This window comes from Mesoplodon bidens (assembly GCF_964165515.1).
Source record: "Mesoplodon bidens genome assembly, chromosome: 4".
In the NCBI taxonomy this organism is placed as follows: Eukaryota; Metazoa; Chordata; class Mammalia; order Artiodactyla; family Ziphiidae; genus Mesoplodon; species Mesoplodon bidens.
This window is the reverse complement of record NC_138160.1, coordinates 131220589-131227859: the sequence shown is the minus strand read 5'-3', so window position 1 is coordinate 131227859 and position 7271 is coordinate 131220589. Positions and strand designations below refer to the sequence as shown.

General features: G+C 38.4%; 1 pseudogene across 1 annotated transcript; it reads right to left on the bottom strand.

The window, feature by feature from the left end:
- Positions 1 to 443: 443 nt before the first annotated feature.
- On the bottom strand, positions 444 to 797 carry LOC308616039 (small ribosomal subunit protein uS3-like; annotated as a pseudogene). The gene has a single exon. The product of its transcript is annotated as a small ribosomal subunit protein uS3-like (transcript).
- Positions 798 to 7271: the final 6474 nt, after the last annotated feature.

The window sequence follows — 7271 nt, the reverse complement described above, 5'->3', positions numbered from 1 at the left end:
GAAGTGTACATGGAAACTTTCTGTACTATCTCTGCAGCTCTTCTGTAAGTCTAAATTTAGTTCAAAAGAAAAAGAAAAAACACTATATTTCATAGGAATCACCTCAGGTGCATGTTGAAAAATGAAAATTTCTCCAATTTCAGAGACATGAAAATTATAGTCCTGGAGCAGGTCCCAGGAATCTGCATTCTAACAGGCACACAAGGAGATTCTGATGCAGAGGTCTCAGGGATCATACTTGGAGAAACTCTGATCTGAAAAAAACACTGGTCCAGAGTAAAATAAGTGATTAGTAGAGATTAGTAAATGGAGAATACAACCTGCGGCTATAAAAAGGCTCTTATGTGAGATCTTGATTTTTTTTCCTCTTTTTTAACAGATTTTACTAAAGATCTTTAGAGAGCAACCTGTAGACTCCAGATCCAACTGCCAAGGAGACCCTCTTATGCCGTGTGTACACTCTGGGGCATAGCTGGCAGCTCTGGCTTCCCACCGTTCTGTTCTGAGACAGAGGTGGTGGGCCGTATCTCATCTCTGGGTTCCATAATGCTCATATGGTCAGGCAGGGGCTTCTTAAGGCCAATCTTACCACTTGGGTCCCAGGGCTACATGATCTCCACTTTGATGCCCAGTGCACACTGTCTGAGTGTCACATGGCACATACTGGTATCGACATAGTAGTTAACAGGGTCCCCAATGTGGATCATCAGGCCATCCACAACCTTCATGGATTTAGCCATCTATTCACAGAAATTCCCTGACAGTGTGACCTCACAGGCTTTGGCCCCACTCTCCATGATGAACCAAGCACACCATAGCAGGTCCTCCACACAGCAAGTCCTCCTAGGAGTTTATAATGCAGAGACTTTGCCTGTACAGTGACATGCAGACTTCCCGTGGCCGCCATTTTAGGATGCCTCCACCAACTGATGTATCGATATAAGTTTAGGCAAGTTATTAAACTTCTGCTCCTCAGATTCCTCATTTATAAAGGAAAAAGTTGTATCTATGGAATTCTAATGGTTATCCCTGAATAGTACCTAAAAGGAAAAGTCCACAATGGTAAAGAGTTGTCTCTAAAACCTTCTGTTGGCAGCCACAGATCTCTCCTGGCACCTCTGAAGAATCCTTCTTCTTACAGCACTGAACAGGGCAAAGGCTTTTGCAGCACTGTTCCCATGCATGCAAGTGTCTGGCCCTGCAGTGAGTTAAACACAGTTACAAAGGAGATACAGCCGTGTTGAAAAAACATAGTCACTGTGACAAGGTCAGCAGCGGGGGACATTAGGTTTTGAATTTGCTTTATTGAATCGAGAAGCAGACGCTGTCGTTCCGACAGCATGCCCTTTTGCTTTGTGAAATAGAAATCCTCATTTCCATCTGTGAAGACTCTGGGGAAAGTAAATGAGGTCTCTGGCCCCAGGCCTTTCATTAGAGAACAGTTTTGTACCAGATGAGGCCACAGACTCAGAACTACCATGTCTCTACAGAGACCCTGCCCAGGAGATGAAGAAAGATGGATTTAAGTCAGCTCAGAGCAACTGAATTTAGAAATGGTGCTGACTAGAGTCTTGGGATCGCCCCTGGCTTCTTGCTGGACTGCCATCTCTGCTATGTATGTGTGCACACACACATTAGCATCAGTATAAATTTCCCAAATCAGAGGGCAATAAGGTATATATCCAAACAAAAATTCCTATTGGGCAGGGAATATGCCAACCTCACCTCATTCCAGGTATGTTGACCTGACTCAACAGTTTAGGTAGATGAATATTTGTAATGGTATCTATGAATCAACTCTAAGCTTTGTTTTCCCATAAAGAGAGGATACCAGAAGAACATATGACACTAACATTTTCTCAGTGCAAAAAATGTTACTTGTTATTATAGAATATGATTGTACAGCATACTTAACTTCATTTACCCTTGGTTTCCTCATTTCCGAAAAGAGCTAATAACACCTACAAATTTTATTTGAATCTTAATAACTCTATGGGGTTTTATTTATGTTAAATTATCTACATATATATATGGAAAAGGAATGTGAGTTTAAACATCTAAGTTTCTCAGTTTAGACATTAAGCGTAGTTAAGTGCAAGAGCTGACATTTGAATCCAGATCCAACGACTTGAAAGCCCACACGTCTATTAGGATGACTCGAGGCAAAAAAAAACTGTTAACTCTAGTCTTTTCATGAAAGCTAAAATGAATTTATGTCTCTAAAGCATAAAAAGAAGGGAAAATTGGGTATGGAGGATGGTATCTCTCTTTCATATCTGGTTTTTCAGTGTGATAGTTTGTGAGTAAGTATGGTTTCCTAAGAAAGAAATGTATTTGCTAAGTAGAAACAGTTCCCAGGACATCCGGAAACAAGAGCTATCCCAAGGTGAAGTATAATGAACTGAAAGGATTTCTATTTATTCCACATATGCTGGTCTTCTGAATTAAGAATTAGAGATGACAAAGTGGGAAGAATTAAGCAGAGTGAATAAACTGCAGGACAGTGGTATAGCTGAATCAGGAGTCTTGGTTCTCCTTTAGGTTTGTTCTGTTTTATTTTGTGTTTATGTCAGGGAAAGAGCATGTTATTTGTTTTGCCAGGACCACTGCTTATTATTGTGCAAGTTTTGTGTCTCCTAACTCTAGAGGCCACATTCCTAATCCCTATATATATGTTGAGGTATTACGGTAATTTTCAGGCAGGTGACAATAAAATAACTTGAGAAAGTCTATATTGAAAATATTTCCTCAAGTTACTTTATTGTCATCTGCCCTCAAATTACTATATTACCATACTATTATTTGTGATGATACATTTTTAAATGCAGACACTTCTTGATTTCAAGCTATATTACAAAGCTATAGTAATCAAAGCAATATGGTCCAAGCACAGAAACACACACATAGATCACTGGATCAGAATAGAGAGCCCAGACATAAATCCATGCATACACGGTCAATTAACTTTTGACAATGGTGCCAAGAACACACAGTAGGAAAAGGATAGTTTCTTCAATAAATGCTGTTGAGAAAACAGGCAAAGAAATAAAACTGGACACTTTACTTTATACCACTTAAAAAATTTAACTCAAAATGAATCAAAGACTCAAATGTAAGACCTGAAACCGTAAAACTTCTAGAAGAAAACAGAATAAAAGGTTCCTTGGCAATGAGTTCTTGGATAAGACACCAGTAGCATAGGCAACAATTAAAATAAACAAAAGAGACTATATCTAACTAAAAAGCTTCAGCACAGCAAAGTAAACAATAAATCAAAAAGGCCACCTACAGAATGGGAGAATATACTTGCAAACCATGTATCTGAAAGGGTTTAATATCCAAAATATATAAAGAACTCACACAACTCAATAGCAAAAACAAACAACTGAAAAAATGGGCAAAGGACCCAAATAGACATTTTTCCAAAGACATTCCAATGGCCAATAGGTATATGAAAAGGTGCTCAACATCACTAATCAGCAGGGAAATGCACCTCAAAAGCATAAGTTATCACCTCACACCTGTTAAGATGACTACCAAATAGACAAGACATACCAAATATTGGTGAAGATGTGGAGAAACGGAGACCTTACACACTGCTGGTACTAATGTAAATTGGTACAGCCATTACAGAAAACAGTATGGCTGTTCCTCAAAAAATTAAAAATAGAACTACCATATGATCCATAAATCTTACTCCTGGGTATATATATATGAAGAAAGTGAAATCCGTATCTTAAAGAGATATCTGCACATCCATGTTCATTGCAGCATTATTCATAATAGCTTAGATACAAAAAATAACCTAAATGTCCTCCAAAAGATGAATAAAGAAGATATGAGATGTATATATACAGACAGTACCCAACTTACGATGGTTCAACTTAGATTTTGCAACTTTACAATGTGTGTGAAAGCAATATGCATTCACTGGAAAAAGTACTTCAGACTTTGCATTTGAACTTTTCCTGGGCTAGCACTGTAGGATACTCTCTTGTGATACTGGGCAGTGGCAGCAGTCAGCGACAGGATCACAAGGGTAAACACCCAATATATTTACAACAATGTTGTATCCTCACAACGATTCTGTTTTCCACTTTCAGTACAGTATTCAATGAACTACATGTGATATGCAACACTTTATTAGAGAATAGGTTTTGTGTTACATGACTTTGCCCCACTGTAGGCTAGTGTAAGTGTTCTGAGCAAAGTAAGGTTAGGTTAGGCTAGGCTAAGCTGCGATGTTTGATAGGTTAGTTGTATCAAAAGCATTTCAGGGCTTCCCTGGTGGCGCAGTGGTTGAGAGTCCGCCTGCCGATGCAGGGGACACGGGTTCGTGCCCCGGTCTGGGAGGATCCCACATGCCGCGGAGCGGTTGGGCCCGTGAGCCATGGCCGTTGGGCCTGCGCGTCCGGAGCCTGTGCTCCGCAACGGGAGAGGCCACAACAGTGAGAGGCCCGCATACAGCAAAAAAAAAAAAAAAAAAAAAAAAAAAAAAAAAAAAGCATTTCAACTTATGACACTTTCAATTGATGACGGGTTTATCAAAATGTAAACCAATCATAAGTGGAGGAAGACCTGTATATATGTGTATATAATATATAATTCTATATATATGGTATATATAATATCCTATAGCTTATCTTATACCTTGTTATCTTATATGTTATATATCTTATATATCCTATATATTTTATATCTTATGTATGTAATGGAGTATTATTCAGCCACAAAAAAAGTAAATTCTGTCATTTGAAACATGGATGGATCTAGCACACATTATGCTAAGTGAAATAAACCAAAGAGAGAAAGACAAATATCTTATGACATCACTTACATGTGGAATCTTAAAACAAAAAAAGAAAAGAAAAAAAAGCCAATTTCGTAGAAACACAGAATTACAATGGTTGCCAGGGACTCTGGAAGAGGAAGAAATGTGGTGATGTAGGTCAAAGGGTACAAACTTTCAGTTGTAAGAATAAGTTCTGAGGATCTAATGTACAACATAGTGAGTACAGTTAATAATACAGTATTTTATACTTGAAAGTTGATGAGAGTATATTTGAAGCATTCTTAACACACACACACACACACACAAGGAGTTAACTATATGAGGTGACGGATGTATTAATTATCTTAATCTTGGTAATCATTCCACAACGTATATGTATATCAAATCATCACATTGTATACTTTAAATATATACAAGTATATTTGTAAATTATTCTTCACTAAAGTTGGAAAAATATTCACCATCAGATGATATCGGGGTTATGCTTTGCCTTAGAATCACAAAGGAAGGAAAAGAATCATCTGAAGTTTGTCTTAAGTCACAGCATAAAATCCAGTGTCTTTGTAGGCAAGATTCCAAAACAGGAAAAAATCTAGTGATCAACAGGGAAATGATGAAGTACTCAGCAATTGTGGCACTTGCCGTTCTTGCTTCCCCACCCCCATCATCTTCCATCTCACTTGAGTTCCACACACACTTAGAAAGTGTATTTATATAAAATGAAAACCTGAACACATAGATGCTTTGCCTAAGACCCTTCACTGGATACCTACTGACTTTTCCAAACTCATCTCTCATTTGAGCACCACACCGGCTTAGACACACTCACTCCTGGCTTTTTCTTTTAAGCCTCAGAAAATCCAAATCTATGGGTAATTCTTTACACATACTTCTGTACCTCTGCTCATGTTATTTCCTCCTGATAAAATATACTTTAACCTCACCTTTTTCTCTCTGATAATTCTTCACCTAACTGTACTTTTACTTTGGAACTTATCTCAGACATCACCTTTTCCAGGAAGACTTCTGCAAGCATCATTTTTGGCAGACTAGGTTAGAGGACTCATATCCTGTACTCCCATAGTACCCAGGCAAACTAGAGCCCAAGTTCAGTGTGGCACTTGCTTTAGTAAATAAAGTTTAACTGAAAGACAGCCACGCCCATTCATATACTTTCTGTCTATACATATTGTCCATGTGTTTCTGCACTACAACAGCAGAGTCGAGTGGTTGTGACACAGACCATACGGCCTGAAAAGCCTAAAATATTTACTATGTGATGCTTTGCAGACAAAGTCTGTCAGCCTCTATCATGGAGGAAAGTAACTATTTCACTCACTTTTGCATCCCATCACATTATCAAGAGCTTTTCATAGTGTAGGAGTTTGATATTTGTTAAATAAATGTTGTCAAATTAATAAAGTTAATTCTGAAATTGCTCAGGCTATTCCATTAATTATTGATCTACCAATAAAAACTGAGTCAAATGACTTGAGTCAAATCATGAGGTTGAAACATTTCATGTAACTCTAATGACAGAAGGGCTAAAATGTAGGCATTTTAGCAGTTCCTCCTTAGGAAATCAATTTTGAACATTATTATTTTTTTTAATTTTATTTTGCGGTACGCAGGCCTCTCACTGTCGTGGTCTTTCCCACTGCGGAGCACAGGCTCCCGACGCACAGGCTCAGCGGCCATGGCTCACGGGTCCAGCCGCTCCGCAGCATGTGGTATCCTCCCGGACCGGGACACGAACCCGTGTCCCCTGCATCGGCAGGCGGACTCCCAACCACTGCACCACCAGGGAAGCCCGAACATTATTTTTAAGGACATTAAGCACCTTCTAACAATTAGTTATGTAGGTTTGTTCTCTCTTTCTCTCCCTCTCTTCCTCCCTCTCTATTAGAACAGGATTTTACCTAGGTGCAGGTTTTTTACTTGATTTTATGGTAAAGAGATGAATGTATAATAGCTATTTATTTTATTCATAACTGTATTCAAAACACCTGGATTTCCCCTAGATTGTCTTAATCGGAATGATCCAGAGGGAAAGTTAATTGATTTTATGTAATCACTGATTCAACAAATAGTTTCTGTGTAACAATCGGTGATATACACATCATTCTCCTAAGCACTGCAGGTCATACAACTCTGGGTAAGATACTGTATCCTACTATCATAAAGACTCTCAACCAGTGATGAAACTGATCCATACATAAAGGCCATGATGTTTAAAAAATATACCTCAGCAAAAATGGGCCTCAGCAAACAAAAGATCATATGGCTGATGGGAGGCTCTGGTTCTGAGTAAGAAAGTAATCACACACTATCTTTTCCACTAAATGTGGCTAGAAAATCTGGGGAAAATGCATGCAGCAGCTATTTTTTTAACAGCTTTATTGAGGTATCACTGATATACAAAAACGCTGCACATATTTAAGTCCATAATTAAATGAGTTTGCATACAAAGCACACACCC